Source organism: Silene latifolia, chromosome 10 (assembly GCF_048544455.1).
Source record: "Silene latifolia isolate original U9 population chromosome 10, ASM4854445v1, whole genome shotgun sequence".
In the NCBI taxonomy this organism is placed as follows: Eukaryota; Viridiplantae; Streptophyta; class Magnoliopsida; order Caryophyllales; family Caryophyllaceae; genus Silene; species Silene latifolia.
Genome location: NC_133535.1, coordinates 74,422,662 through 74,440,152, shown reverse-complemented (window position 1 = coordinate 74,440,152; position 17,491 = coordinate 74,422,662).

Sequence of the window (17,491 nt, the reverse complement as noted above, 5' to 3'; positions counted from 1 at the left end):
TTACATGACTCTGTTTCAAAAACAAGTGTGAAATTAGTTATATAAAACTTATGAAAATTCTTATAAACTTAAGAAAATTATTATAAACTTAAGAAAATTATTATTGAAAAACATAATTACCGCAAAGTAATTCCACATCTTCGATTTCGTGCGTTACTCGCGTCACCCCACCTAGTGAAGTACTCATCTCTTGTGTTACGGGTGAACGACCAAGTAACATATTTCTTGATTGGTTCATCATCCCACCTGAAAAACACATAAATATTTGAAATTAAAACTGTAAATGTTAAGTTTTAAAAATAAAAAAATTAACATAAACTTACCAATAATGATCATGCCGAGCACGGGCCGATGAGAGAGTCACCTGCATCTCCTCCTGTCTCTGTGTTGGAGGATTAGGATCCTCCTCATCCTCAACCTCCTCGTCCTCCCGATTATGTTGAGATGCATTACTATTGCTCCCAAAATAACGGCGAAAAATGTTCGGCATAATCACTGCATGAAAACAATTCAAAATGTTAGTTCAAAGAAAAAATCGTTAGTTCAAAACAACCATTTCTGCAGGGTATATATAAACAATTGAAACAAACACTAACTATGGAAAACTGTGAACTAATTACCACTTGCTTCTTCTTTAATGCATTTTATTGGCTGAATTGAGAGGTTTCTTATAACCAAACCTTGGAAATTGAAACACACTATTGATGTTAAGCTAAAACGACATGTATAAAACAAAAAACCAAATAGGCTAGAACGACAAGTAATAAAAAACGGAGGGCAAATTTTATTGAATAATGTTTAAACTTTAAACTTTTTTACAAATGTATTAATAATTGTACAATTACAACTAGTCCTCCTCACTATCACTATCACTACAAATCAAAACAGGTTCATCTTCTGAAAATGCTTTCTTGGGTTTCTTTTTTACGTCTAATCTTTCATACATCCACTGCCGTTCTAATGTTTTCATGTTATTATGTATCTACACATTTATATATGTCATTAAAAAATAACCTAACAACAATCAAAATCAAGAATAATACATAATAATTTAACATTTTAACCAATATAAATATTGTATTTCTTTGAATTGGGTCCTTATCACTCCAACCTAAACCCATCAATGTACGTTTCAAGTCACTAGCAAACATGTACTTGTGATTTATTAATGAGGAAAAAAAATTCGGCAGCAATTTCCATCCGTTCTCCAAATACACAATGTAGAATAAATAATTACTCTACATATGCATTTAGAGAACATTAAAAGAATTGTCACCAAACTCGTTTCTCATTAACAAATCACAAGCACATGTTTACTACCTAAGTGACTTAAAACGTACAAAGACAGACCCAAAACGGGGACTATTCAAAAATTACTCCTAGTGAGTAATTTTTGAACGGGTACTAGGTCAATATGAACAATAATTTTAACAATATTAAAAACAAAACATACAACAATGACTACTTTTTTAATTAACATAAACTAACATGATTTACTTTTCATTTTACATATCTAGTCTAATTCATATCTATTCTAATTAACATTTAACAATAATCTAATTTTTAACAATAAAATTAAATATCTATCTTAAGTCAACATGCATACATTAAAAAAAAAACTAATAATCTAAATTAACAACATACATCCGTCACAACATTGGCTTCTATCCTAAGTCAACATGCATCAACACCAACCCTTTTTCAACAACAATTAAAAAAATAACTAATAATCTAAATTAATTAAACTAATTAAAAAAATTAAAAGGAGTAATACCTAATTAACTTGACAAAAAAAATGAAAAAGAAGGGGGCAGTGGCGGCAGTCGGCGGCGGACGTGGGTCGGCGGCAGGGGGTTGTCGGCGGCGGACGTGGGTCAACGACGGCGGCGGGCTGCTATGGACAAAAAAAAAAGTAAATAAGAAAAGAAGAAGGAAAAGGATGAAGGAGAAGGAAAAAGATAAAGGAGAGAGGAAAAAAAGATAAAGTTAATTACCTTATAGTGACGGCGATGGCGTGGTGGTGTTGGTGGTGGTGGTGGCGCCGGAAGTGGAGGAGGGTGATGGTGGTGTCGGGTTTTAAGGAGGTTACGTTGAGACGAATTTTAATTGATTTGGGGATCTTTGGTAAAGTGAGGGGAAAGTGTTTGCGATTGCGGGTTAATAGGCATATCTGACAGATTATCCGTCAGTAAAGCAGGAATCCTGACGGAAATTCCGTCAGTATTTTGAAAAAATGACGGAATATCCGTCATAAGGTACTTTATCAGATTATACTTGCACACGTCATAATAATAGCATACCTGACGGAATTTCCGTCAGTATTTTGAAAAAACTGACGGAATATCCGTTAGTAGGACAATTATTGTGACACCCTGTCACACACTGAATTCAAATAATAATTAACCCACTGACGGATATTCCGTCAGTTTTTTCAAAATACTGATGGAAATTCCAAATACTGACGGAAATTCCGTCAGGTATGCTAAACTCTTTCCAGCTGTCCTCCATTGTTGCATGTGAATAGCAATGACGGAAATTCCGTCAGTTTTATGGAATTACTAACAAAATTTCCGTCACAAGTTTTTTAGCGCCATTGACTTTGTCAACGCGCCAATATTTACTGACGGTTTGTCCGTCAGGAAACGTTACCGACGGAAATTCCGTCACAAATCCGTCGCTAACCCGTGTTTTCTGACGGCCTCTTTTTTCCGTCGGTAGGGCCGTCACTAACCCGCGTATTTTTTTGTAGTGATAGACATTGTAGTTAGGGGTTTTGAATGCTAGTAATGTTTACGTACTTGGCTATTGAAATTGCTATTGGTGTATTAACTTTTTACTTTTATCATTTTGCTTTTTAAATTTTTGGTTTGGCTCATAACTTAGACCCGCATGAGATCCAGATCCAACCCGGACCCGTTGGATATGGATCTGGATCTTAAATAATTGGACCCGTCGGATATGCATAGGATATGGATCTAGTGTGGAACATGCGGATCTGGATCTGGATCCTATTGGACCCGGTCCAGATCCGGCCCGTTGCCATCCCTAGTCACAAGCATCTCTATTTATACTACTCAAGGAGGTTACATGATAAGTATGACACATACACTTGGCATACCTTGGTGTTACACCTTGCACTACACCTAAGACACTTTGCTAGCTTATTTGTTTTACACATAACACTTATGTAGTGCTTACACTAGCATACATGATTAGTACAAACAATTTACCTTAATGGTAAATTTGGATTATTTATTTATATTTACATTTCCTTGTCTTATTCCCCCGCTCCCAGAAAAGGGCGGCGTTCACATTGAGCTGCCACTGTCATCAGAATCACTTTCTTCACTTCTTGATATATATTCATCGACATATATTTTAAGACCTGCAATATATTTCTCAACCATACGTGGATGCCTATCAACTCTGAACCTTGGGTGGTCAGGATGATTGCTGGGCCAGCAGTACTGGCTATGAAAGCCATGTAGCATTTCTCTGATTTCTTGAACAAACTTTTGAGGATACGTGTTTGTATGATGCCAATTTGCTGTGAGTAAGCAAAATAACCTTCCATCCACGGTAGATTCTTTTACTCCATTGAGGGCTGCTAGTTCACGTGTTCGTCTGCTGAAATGCTTTTCTTTAGATAATGATCCCTTATATCCTGCCATGACCTGAGTGTCGTATCTTCGTTGCACCTGGATTTCATTGCTTTCTTGGACTGAGAAGATAGTAATTTTGAAGGTGATAAATATTGTATGACCTTCTTTCTCTCGGATACTTTCTTGCCACCAAGTGGGATTTTGGAACAAGGTTAATACTTGTACAGTAGCTTGTAATGAGGCTTCCTTCTGGTTAGAAGACACTTTGCCAAATACTGTAACATTGGACCCTTCTCTATGAGCACCCCAATAGTGTATAATTCAGCAAGATACCAGAGCAGGAGATAGGCTTCACGGGGAAATTTGTTATAATGTCTTGGATTTAGGTTGATAGTGGTGAGAAATGGATACGTCGGATGGAAAGGTAGACCAAGAAGGGGGCCTTGATCTAATCCATATCTATGGACATATAATATGAGGAGTTTATGAAGGGTTTCAATGCCTCTGGTGGTTAAGACTTTCTTGAGAAGGTCTTCTTGTAAAACTTGAGGCATACGACTTACCAAATATTTTAGGGATTCCTCATCTGATTGTGCAGGATTGAGCATATAAATCATATGGATGATTGATGAGATTTGACGTTGTGTTCTTGATAGGAAATCTGGAAGGAAATTATCCTTTCCTTTTATATGTTTGACATCGAACTTCCATTGAGAAAACCAACTTGCCCAACGGAGTAGTTGTGCTTGGGGAAGAGTCTTCTGCTTAAATTGTATCATTTTTGGGAATGATGACATGTCCATTTGATATCAGGAAATGTTGCCCGATAAGATGGAATTCATATTTTTCAATACCTCTTTTGACTGCAAGGATCTCCTTGTAAGTTGAGTGGTAGTGTTTTTCACTTTCTTTGAAAGCTCCGCTCTTATATCCACATATCTACCTATTGCCTTTCTCGTCTTCTTCAAGTAGGACAGCACCCCATTAACAATAACTTGCATCTGTCTGTAGAAATCTCTTTCCTTTTGAAGGGATTGTTAATGCTGGGAGAGTTTTCGTAATACGTTTCAACTCTCTTATGGCTTCTGTGCATTCTTGGTTCCAAGGAGCAACATTTTTCTTCAATTGGGACAATAATATTGACCTGTGCTTTGCTAGGTCATGAATAAAATCTGCCATATAATTGACAATACCAAGAAATGGCTGAATTTGCTTGTAAAAGAGCTTTTCATCTGGAAATTTTTCAAGTTGGGTAACAATATGAGGTTGGAGATAATATTGACCTTTGGAAATTTGCATTCCAAGAAAATTAATTTTTGTTTCTCCAACAACCATCTTCTTTTCTGAAAGCATTATCCCATATTGTTGAACGATATCATGGAACTTTGTTATCAGGGCTGAGTGCGAATCAATATCCGTGGAAAATAAGAGAATATCATCTATGTAGACCAGGGCGTCGGTAAGGATGGGTTTAAAGATTTTGATCATTGCTTTCTGGAATAAAGATGGAGCTGTTTTCAATCAAAATGGCATAACCTTCCATTGGTAATGTCGGTCAGGAATGCAGAAACCGGTTTTTGGCCTCTCTTCTAGTTTAATTCCTAACTGCCAAAAACCAGCTTTAAGATCAAATTTTGAAAATATTTTTGCTTGGGGTAATTTTTGGAAAAGAACCTCTCTTTTTGGTAGTGGAAACTTGTCATCTGTAAGGAAATGGTTAAGAGGTTGGTAATTGATAACCAACCGCAATTTTCCACATACTTGTTCTGCTCTTTTGTTAACATAAAATGCTTCACAAGCCCATGGGGAGGTTGTTGGCTCAATTAGGTTTTCTTTTTGTAGCTGGTCAATTTCTTGGAGAGCTAGAGTGTAATGATCTGGGTTCATTCCTATATGACTCGCCTTTGTTGGGTTGATATCTTCATTCTTTTTAAATGGCAAAGTGATAAAGAATTCAGGATTTTGCCATAATGGAGAGGAGCATTTTGTGAGAAATTCAGAGTGGGACTCTACACATGAGGTTCTGGCTATGCTATCTCTTATGGGATGAATGATTTCATAAGAATAAAGGTGAGGGGTTGATGTCCATGGCAACAAATGATTTTTGTGTTTTAGGCCTTTTGTATGCCATGATACTCTTCTAAGACTGTGTAGGACATCAAAACCAAGTATAAAGTCTTTTCCAGGAAGATCAGACCCATATACTTTAGTTTTCAGTGTGTAACCTGGAAATAGTTGAATGTAGATCGACTTACTCTTAAGAGATATATAGAAAACCTGTCCATTTGCTGCCTTAAATGCTACAGAGCATGCCTCCCAATGTGATGATGGGAGAATACTCGGTTTGATTATGGAGGATGCAACACCAATATCAAAGTATGCAATAACAGGTATTGGTTTGTCATATTTATTTGGGAAAATGTAGATTTTTGCATTTGGGGAAGGCTGCAAGGGATAAGTTGGAATAATGTCATTTTGTGGTTCTGCCTTAGAGGCTTCTATGGGACAAAGATCAAACCTGACAAATTGATCGTAATACCTTCATCATAGTCAGAGTCTTGGTCTGACTCCTCGGACGAATCCTCCCCAGGTTCCATTCCCATTGCCAAAATGGTGTCATCCGTTGGTTCATCATCAAGGATGAAGATGGACTCAACATCGGCATCATCAATATCTTCAATTTATGTCAGATATCCCATAAGATTATCTCTTTTCTTTTTGTTTAGGCAATCTTTTGCATAATGCCCTTTCTTTTTGAAAATATAGCACCGATCTGATTTCTTGAACCCTCTCTGTTTTTTCTTTCTGAAAAATTTCCATTTTTTATCTCCAGATAATCGGGGAAATCTTTTCTTCCATTTCTTCTTGTAACCTCTGTGTTTTCTTCTGTCTGAGGATGTGCATCCACATTTTTTAGGTTTGCCCTTAATGGAGAGCTCAGGGTGATCACATGCTTTTTCCAGAAGTTTTCCTTGTTCTTGTAGTTGCTTGAAAAACTTCTGATGGTTACATAGTTTTTCAAGAGCTGCAAGCGATGTTTGATAGAGTTCTCCTAGTGTAGCAGTATTCAGGGGTATGTTTTTAAGGGAGAACTGCCTAGCGGTTTCGTTTCCCAATGGCTCTGGAAGGGAATTTAGATAAGCTTGCTTGAGATTTATATCATCCATACCTCCAAGAGCATAAAACCGCTTGGACATTCTTTCATAATGTCGTTCAAGATCTTTTCGCATGAATGAACAACATTTCATACTGAGGAATTCTTCTCTTGCTTGAGTCGTGTAGTGATCCCAAGCACCCAGAAATTCATTATGGATGTTTCCAATGAAAGCGTCATCTGTAGAGGACTATCAGATTTGCAATTTTATATAACCTCCAAGACTAATCTACCATTGCCGCAGACGGCCATAAAATCTTGAGACTAGTTTGTCTATTACTGTTGTAAGTTTAGCTCCAGGGTAAAGAAGTTGTTCGGTACACCAGGCATGCATTTCGTAGATCTTGTCTCTCCATTTTGAAGGTGGGATATTATCAAAGGAAAAACCATGACCTGGTATATCTTGACTTTTAGGGTTCCAACCTGGTGGAGGATGAGTTTCAGGTTGTTCAGTTCCTTCTGGAATCTCTGTATCACTCTCAACGACTTCCTCAACTTGAGTTGGTTCAGCCATCATAAATTCTGGCATTAAAACCTCGTCTACTGAACATTGAGACGTAGGCTTCTTTATTTTGGGGTTGGCTATATTGGTTAGAAAGGAAGAGATGAGATTATGATATTCCATCATAAATTGGGAGGCGTCTTCTGGATTTTGAATTGTAGAAGATTCAGTCTGGGTTACTGTAGATGTTTTTCCTTCATCAGTTGATGTCGACTGCCTCTTTTTTGTGAAATGTCCTTCCTCCAAAACTTTTGTTGGAAGGAAAGACGATGCTCCGAAAGGATTTGATTCTGGAGGTAGTATAGGAAGGGGTTGTGGATGTTTTTCAAAAGGTGGTGTATAAATTGGGTATGGAGTGAATATGTCGCAGGGCATATTTGGTGGTGTTTTTGGCGGATTTTGTAAGGAGGATAACTGTGCTTTTAGGTATTTTAATTCGAACTCTTTTTGAGAAATAATTGGAGATGCTATGGAAACTGTCGTTGCAAGTCGCAGGAGTTCTTGGTGTAATGAAGAGATCTTTTGATGTATCTCTTTTACTGCAAGATCCATGACTGTCACCTTTTTATCTAGTTGCTGTAATAGATTGTTTTGGGCTCGTGCATTTTCTGATTGCCAGTTTAATGTTGCTTCTGAAGCACTTATTTGCTTTGTGGAACCATCAGGGTTTTTGATGACTGGCTTTTTAATTTTCCAAGAATGTTTTGAATTTTCTTCCTCAAAATCGGTTGGTGGAAAATTTATGTCTTGAGAAGAGGATGGATAAACACGAAACAGGTAGGGATCTCTTTTTGTGGATTGGTAAGTTTTTCTTGGTTGGAATATTGTACATAATATTCAAAAGTTTTTCCAGTTGGTTCTCCCAAGAGACCAACATTAGGATCCCCTGATATATATTTTTCCCTAAGGATTTGTTGTGAGGATTTTTTGTTTTTGTTTCTTTTCTTTGGATAATCATCTTCATCTGAGTCTGTCATCATGCAATATTCACAGTCACAGATATCAAAGTATTTTTGTCCTGACTCATCTTTAAATACGTATACTGGATCTCCAAGAGATTTAAAGGAATGTATAGGAATATTAAGGTAACTCTCATTTTGTTTCATTGGAATGAAAAGTGGAGTGATAGTATTTATTTCAGTACAGAAGATTGGTGGACATGATTTTTCATTTGGTTCTTTTTTGAAAAAGATCTCAATGGTGCCATATTTTTGTTTGGTAATTTTGGAGTCTAGGGATTGTATAGGAGAGTTAACATCATGTATTCTTTCATAATGAGTAATCCAGGACTCCGGGAGCAGTTTGATGAGTTCATCTTTGGGAATTTGTCTAGGTATATGAATACAAGAGGGGCTATGGGTGATATTCTAATTGAATAAAGAGAGCATCATTTATATCCCTTGGAATACTAAGATCCATTGCATGGTTTTGGACTCTATATGCCATTTGATGGTGTAAAGTTGCGGCATATGTGTTTCCAATTTGTGGCGTTCCAGTTATTTGTAGCTGGATTTGAAGATTTTGGAGAATTTGTCGGTCTTCTAATGCCATATTAAAATTTGGAAACAGGGTAATAAATACTGTACATGCATTAAGTGTTGTTTATATGGATGCAATACAAGCATGTTTGTATTCTTTGTACCTTGTATCCAATAGGGCTATTCGTGCCACAACAGGAAGACCTTTCCTACCATGGAGAGTTAGTGCTAATCGTACTGCTCCATAATGAAGGTGGGTGTAACCACTTGTTTTCCAGGAGTGAAGCATAGCTTCATTAAGTCGGAGAGGAATCATTTGTTCTGCTTCTGTAGCTGGAACAAAATGTTGTTCTAACTGTGAGGCCAGAACAATCTCTCTAACTGTATTTTTATGTGGGCCAAGTGCCTGTTTGATTACTTTTGGAAATGAGGAATTTGGTTTTGTAAAGGCTCGGTATGGATTTAACAAGGGAAGTTGAGTAATATGAACTTTTTCTTTCTCATCTACATATTCTACTTCGTAAAGATAATCTACTTTATTAGCATTTGATTTGCGAGAAGAGGAAAACTTATGTGCTAAAATATTAGAAGTATTTTCCATATTTTTTTTTGATATGAGACCAGAAACCATAACAGAATGCCTTATTTCTTATCGTTCCTTTAAGATTTTAAATTATAATGAGTGTTCCTCCTCTTTAATATGATATAGTGGTATAACGAAACAATTTTGATGTTCTTAAAATTACTAAACCGAGACAACACATAGTTTTGATTTTTGTCTCAAGGTACAAGCTTTTAAAAACATCATAATTAATTCTCTACACTTTACTTATCCTAGTATGAATTTTTTCTGATGTGGAAGATCCACATAGTGGCAACCACAGAGCATACTTTTCCATACTTAGGGTATTTGTGGAGGGGATAACTCATTATACTTTAATACCTTTTAGGAAGATAAGAGCCAAAGCTTAGACTGCCATGGTTCTGATACCAAGTTTACAAACACATAGTAAGTACAACCACAAAGGAGGTTGGTTAGGATCGAAGTTTTAATACTAAGAATAAAGTTTAGAACAAGAAGTTGTAAAGCTAGAACTTATAATAGGAACAAGAGTTAAGAGAATTTTGATGAGAAATGTTTTTTGATTTCAACTTAGCTTGTGTGTGTAAGGTCACAAGCATCTCTATTTATACTACTCAAGGAGGTTACATGATAAGCATGCCAGATACACTTGGCACACCTTAGTGTTACACCTTGCACTACACCTAAGACACTTTGCTAGCTTATTTGTTTACACATAACACTTATGTAGTGCTTACACCTAGCATACATGATTAGTACAAACAATTTACCTTAATGGTAAATTTGGATTATTTATTTACATTTACATTTCCTTGTCTTATTAATCAAAAACTCATTTCTTCTTAGATGACACACAACCATAATCATTAAATCATAACCACAAAGTGAAAACATTCATACAAATTCGAAAGTGTCATACTCAAAGTCCCAAATATCATGTAAAATTAACAATGCACCATCTAAAAATTATCTAATACATACCACAAAATAGTTTTGAACAAATTAAAATAACACAAATATTACAATACTCCTCTTTTTCGACTTAAATTAGAGTAAAAAAGTACACGCCTAGAATCGATAAAATTTAGCCACTGACGCTAACAAGTCGTCTACAACATCAGATTAATATGTCCTACAACAATAATAATACTAGTAATCCCTTAACTAAACCATATAACTACCCAAAACCAGGGAAGTATTGTTGGGAAATGTGTCCTCAACAATAGTGCGATCACATGATTTAAATATCATTACTAAATCTCATTTTAAGAATACAATTGGGAAGTAATATTGTTACTGTCAACTGGTCAACATATATCGGTAATGATTGGTGACTAGAGTTTGACATTCTTTGTCGTGTGACGGTGGTGATCAGTTGACCCCCTAGGTCATACCTATAGGGCAATTCTCTTAATTGATCATTTAATTAATCGTATAATGTTACGAGTTAATTAAATTATTTGAAAAATTGACGGACAATTTTGGAAGTAAAATTTACGTATCAAATTGAAATGTGATTAAATGAGATACGGTCTGAGTAATTGAATTGTATCATTACTCGGATGAAATTATTGTTTAAAGAAACGATTGGACTTGAATGAATTATTATAAATGCGATTTATAAAAGGGCAAAATATTTTGGTACAAGTAATTATGAATTACTAGGTCAATTTTGTATATGACGTATTTTAATTAATACGTTGATTTTTAATATATTAAAAATACATAAACAATTTATGTTACATATGACATGTGACATATTGACATTTGACAAAAATAATATGAAATCCATATTACATTATGGACCGAAATAATGAGGCTTAATTAACATATTGTGTTAATTTGGATTAGTGGAATTCATCATTGCTTCTCTAATTTAGGCATGCACACCTAGTGTTTTTGTGTAAGACCACAAAGACCATGCATTGGCCATCTCTCCTCACCCTACCCGGTTTCACATAGAAAAGAACAAGGGTTCTTTTCTTATTTTTCTATTATGCACTATATGGATTAGTGTGTGAAAATATTCATTCATTCATTCTTATCAAAAATTATTTTAGTGTGACAAAATAATCACTCTTCCTCTCCTATTCTCTCAACCGGTTTTGAGAGCTCAAAACCAAATATTTTTGGTTCAATTTTTCTACAAAATTAATATCACACTAGTACTTGTAATATTAATTTGATTAAGAGGAAGCCTTGGGTATAATACATAGGGAGAGATCTTACACTTAGATCTTTGTTCTTCCATTGGAAAAGCTCAAGAACAAGAAGAGAAAGGAGATCTCTCTTGTGCCCTAATAGCCGAAATATACAATGTAAGGACATTATTTCTCTTCTCTTTTATTAATGTTTGCATGCATAAAATCCGTTTTAATTTTATGACAAATTAATTAGACATATATGAGTATGTTAAATATGTATATGAATCTACATTTCCTTCAATCGGTATCAAGAGCCACGGTTGTTTGCATGCAAATTGGTTAAAAGTTTTTCCGAGTTATATGAATAACAAAATAAAACTTGTAAAATTTGTGTTATTATGATATATCACGAAATAATTACATGCATGTTAATATTTCTGGTCCTAAAGTGTTTTAGGGTATTTTGGTTAATTTTTCGGATTTTTATTGTTCATAATTTACTATAATGGCATTTAAATGTGATTTTATGAGTAAAAATGTCATTTTTGGTCGAAAATTAGCTATACTTCGAATTTTAAGTTGGTTTTTGGATATGTTGTCACACATATTATTTTGAGATAACCTGTAATTTTTCATAATTTTTGCACTTGTTATGCTCGAAAAATGAATTTTTCATTATTAAATATGGATTTAAGAGAAAAATAGGTTAATATGAGTTAAATTTCGAATCTGGTCATAGAAAATTTATATGTTGTCACATGAAATTTTACAAGATGTGTGTAAAATAATTGGCTATAAAGAAGTCTTTTAGCATGATTTATGAATTTTTGAAGAAAAATGACATAAATAGTGACATTATTAGTGAAAATTAATAAAATATATTCTATGACTTAGGAAAAACGTCTAATGTTGCATTTTATTGTATTTTTCAGATCTAAAATTGAAAAGTTAATGAAAATAATTTTTCCATGTTTTTATGATTATTTTATTAAATATCGATAAACCGCAACATTGTTTTTCCGGAAAATTTTCGAAATTTTTAACCCAAGATTTTGAACATTATGAGTGTCATGGAATTTTTCCAGAATGTTCATGAATTTAAATTTCAAATTTTGAATTTATTTGAAATTTTTGGATTTATTTGAAGGTTAATAGCTTATTTTTGTAATTTTGGTCCATTTATGAACAATTTTGTAGATAAAAGTTAATTATGGTCAAAATAATTAGTGAAGACTATATTTTGAGTCCTAAGAGGTTAGGGTAATTAACTCATGCATAAATATGAGTTTATGTATTTTTGTGATTATAAAATGTTGAAATCACGCAAATCCGTAAAAACCGAGTAATATACGATATTGGCTAATTAAAGGCGATTTAGCATAAAAATTGAGCATGTTCATACATATTATAATGCTGCATTTTTCTTTATGATTGTCATAATTTTAATTTATGTAATTTTGAATTATGTAATTTACTTAGTATGGCCTTAGATTTTTAATTGGTATTTCCAGAAATGTATGGGAATATCGATTCGGTTGTAATTTTTATTGTGATCTCGTATCACCGTTTTGTAATTTAATAGATTTATTTTATTTTAGTTACAAATGTATAATAGGAAATTATGTAATTTATTATGTAATTTTATTCATTAGGAGTTCCAAAAGACGGATTTCTTCAAGAATGGCGATACATAAAGACGGTGTTACCTCGAGATGTGTGCCACAACCGAAGTTCAAGGGACCAATGGAGTTGGTTTCCGAATATGTAATAGATTAATAGTTTTTCTATTTTAGGAAAGGCCATACTAGGATTCATTTACTTTTATGCTTGCATTTTATTTTATGTCACATGCATCGCTAAATCGCCATAACTAAACATGCATTGTTATTTTATCGAGTTTATCGACCGTGTCAATTAGAATTATCGTAGTTCACCGCTTTAGTTCACTTAAAACGTGATAGATAATAAATTGACATGACCTCTCGCTAAAACAACTAATTGAGACATAGCCTTACCAAATAGTAGAAACCATGAAAACCTATTTCGCGAGGGAGTGCACTCGGCTACCCCGGGGTACAAACCTTGTTACGTAGGGGAAGTGGGTGATAAATGTCTAATCCACCGAATTCATATTGATGAGGGTTTCATCGGCTACCCCGTGCCTAAATTGATATGGGTTTGGATAATGGACACATTTATTCGAAATTTGGATTGAACTCAACAAAAGTAATTGATAAGGGTTTCATCGGCTACCCCGTGCCCTTGTTGATGTGTTTTGGGCTATAGATAAATATTAGAGTAATTTTATCGACCAAGAGTTCTAAAAGTAGAATCGATTAAAAGTTAATCCACCGAGTTATATTGATGAGGGTTTCATCGGCTACCCCGTGCCTAAGTTGATATGAATTTGGGTCTTGGAATCATTTATTATAGTTGGGTAGAGGTCACTATATAAATGTTCATATCTTGTTATAATTGCAAGTATGATTTAAAAAGACAAATGTTAATATTTCCTTTCCTCCATATTTGTAGTGCATTACAATGAATCCCTCAAATGCTACCGCACCGATAACCATTGAGTCATATCACCATGTTCTTGACGACGTATGCTCCAACAATAATTTCGATACAACTAGAGAACTTCATTTCGGGATAGGTTCGGATGGAAACCTTAATTTCATCACCACTTCTAAACCACCCACTACTACTAGACCTCGTGTGAGTCCGTCTCAGGAAGACTACCTCATACGATCTATAGGGTCATTATCTCTGGAAGATAAGGATGCCAAAGCTAGTGGGAGCTCTAGCAATCAAGTTCTTGCTTCAAAGGGCAAGAGGTTCAAGAAGAAAGGAAAGAAAATCAAAAACTTCAAGCAAGTTTATGATGAGTGCCATTATTGCTATGGCATGGGACATTGGCTTAGGAATTGCCCTATGTATTTGCGAAATATAAGGGAAGGACTCATTACTCCAAAAAGTACAATTCCTAAAGAAATTTATGTTATTGATATAAATTATACTTCCACTACGACATGGGTACTAGATACCGGTTGTGGTTCTCACCTTTGTAATCATTTACGGGGTTTAAGAGATGTGGAGAGGCTTAGCAAGGGAGATGTGGATCTTCGACTTGGAAATGGAGCTCGGGTAGCGGCCGAATCCAAAGGAACTTATGTTCTAGCTTTGCCAAACGGTTTTGAGTTGTATTTGCATAATTGTTTTTATGTTCCTACGCTCTCTAAAAACATTATTTCAATCGCCATGCTAGACATGGACGGTTTTTGTTTTGTCATTAAGAACAATCGTTGCTCTATTTCTAGGAATGATTTGGTTATTGGCCAAGCTACTTCCATTAATGGCATTTACATTTTAGAGACCTCAAATCCAACAAATGATATTTATAACATACAATCAAAGAAACTCAAAACAAGTGACCCAAGTGAAGCGTTCATTTGGCATTGTCGATTAGGTCACATAAACGAGAATCGCATCAAAAGATTAATTTCTACTAATGTGATTACACCATTTGATTATCAATCATTTGGTACATGCGAATATTGCCTACTTGGCAAAATGACTCGTAATCCTTTTAGCGGTAAAGGGACACGAGCTAGTGAGCTATTAGGACTCATACACACCGATGTATGCGGACCAATGAGTATCACCGCTCGTGGTAATTATGACTACTTTATAACCTTCACCGATGACTTAAGTAGATATGGGTATATCTATTTAATGAAACACAAGAGTGAAGCATTTGAGAAATTCAAGGAATTCCAAAACGAAGTAGAGAACCAATTGAACAAAAGGATTAAGGCACTACGATCCGATCGTGGTGGTGAATACCTTAGTCTTGAATTTGATTCACACTTGAAAGGTTGTGGCATTATATCACAACTTTCTCCACCCGGAACACCACAACTAAATGGTGTTGCCGAAAGGAGGAATCGAACCCTACTTGATATGGTTCGATCCATGATGAGTCAAACCGAGTTACCGAACTCGTTTTGGGGATTTGCAATCCAAACTGCAATTCTATCTTTAAATAATAGTCCTACTAAGGCCACCGAAAAGACTCCATTTGAGACATGGAAAGGAAGAGTTCCTAATCTATCCTATATGAAAATTTGGGGATGTGATGCTTACGTCAAGGCTAAACCCGACAATAAGCTTGCCCCAAGATCCGAAAAATGCATCTTTGTAGGTTATCCCTTGACCTCTCGAGGTTACTACTTCTACAAACCTCAAGAAAACAAAGTGTTTGTGTCTTGTGAGGCTGTCTTCTTAGAAAGTCAATTTATTTCTAAGAGACAGAGTGGGAGAAATTTTGAACTTGACGAAGTTCAAGAGCCACAAACCGAGGTAGAGACGCAAGAAGATGTTCCTTCGTCGTCTAACGCGGTTGTACCTCCTCCACTAAGAAGGACGGGCCGAGTTATTCGCCATCCCGATCGATATGTGGGACTTATCGAAGAAGATGGAACGCTCGATGTGTTGCTTATGGAAAGTGACGAGCCCGCCACCTACAAGGCCGCAATCTCTAGTCCTAATTCCACCTTATGGCTTGAAGCCATGAAGTCCGAAATGGATTCTATGCTTGAAAACCAAGTTTGGGACTTGGTAGATTTGCCTAAAGGGGCAAGACCCTCCAATGCAAATGGATATTCAAGGTCAAAAATGGCATAGAAGGACATGACGATGTCTACAAAGCTAGGCTAGTAGCAAAAGGATTTACCCAAGTCCAAGGTCTCCATTATGATGAGACCTTCGCCCCCGTAGCCATGCTAAGATCCATACGGATTTTGTTAGCGATCGCCGCATTTCATGATTATGAAATTTGGCAAATGGATGTCAAAACCGCTTTTCTAAATGGGCATTTAGAAGAGGAGGTGTACATGCTACAACCCGAAGGTTTTGTTGATTCTAAAAATCCTAACAAAGTGTGCAAGCTTAAGAGATCCATTTATGGTCTTAAGCAAGCATCTAGAAGTTGGAATCATCGATTCAATCATGTTATAAAAGAAAATGGTTTCACTCGAAATGTTGAGGAACCATGTTTATACATGAAATTCAGTGGGAGCAATGTTGTGTTCCTAATCTTGTATGTCGATGACATACTACTCATTGGAAATGATATTCCAATGTTGTCTTCGTTTAAGAAGTGGTTAGGTAACCACTTCCAAATGAAGGATTTAGGAGAGGCACAACGCATATTAGGTATCCGGATCTATAGAGATAGACCCAAGAGGATATTGGCACTAAGTCAAGAATCTTATGTTGATAAGATTCTTCGACGATTCAGCATGGACAAATCCAAAAGGGGTTTGGTACCTATGGTAACCGGAACGATATTGAGCCAGACTCAATGTCCCTCCGAACCCCATGATGTTGAACGCATGAAGTTGATCCCTTACGCTTCCGCTGTTGGATCAATCATGTATGCCATGATATGCACACGTCCTGATGTCTCGTATGCCTTGAGCATGACGAGTAGATATCAAGGAAATCCAGGTGAGAGTCACTGGATTGCTGTCAAGAACATCCTTAAGTACTTGAGAAGAACTAAGGACTCTATCCTTGTGTTTGGAGGAGACACTGAGTTGCGTGTTACAGGATACACGGACTCAAGTTTTCAAACAGATAGAGATGACATGAAATCACAAGCTGGTTTCGTGTTTATGCTCAATGGTGGTGCCGTAAGCTGGAGAAGCTTCAAGGAAGTCAACCGCGGATTCAACAACGGAGGTGAGTACATAGCAAAGCATCGAAGCGCCAAGGAAGCTATGTGGATCAAGCAATTCACGGAAGGTCTAAAAGTAGTACCTACCGCCGATGATCCCATCACTCTCTATTGTGATAATAGTGGGACGATCTTCCAAGCTAAGGAGCCAAAGTCTAGTAATAGATCTAGACATGTACTTAGAAAGTATCATGTAATAAGAGATTTCATTGAAAGAAAGGAAATTGCGATTTGTAAGGTTGGGACGGATGACAACATAGCCGATCCGCTCACCAAGCCTTTATCGCA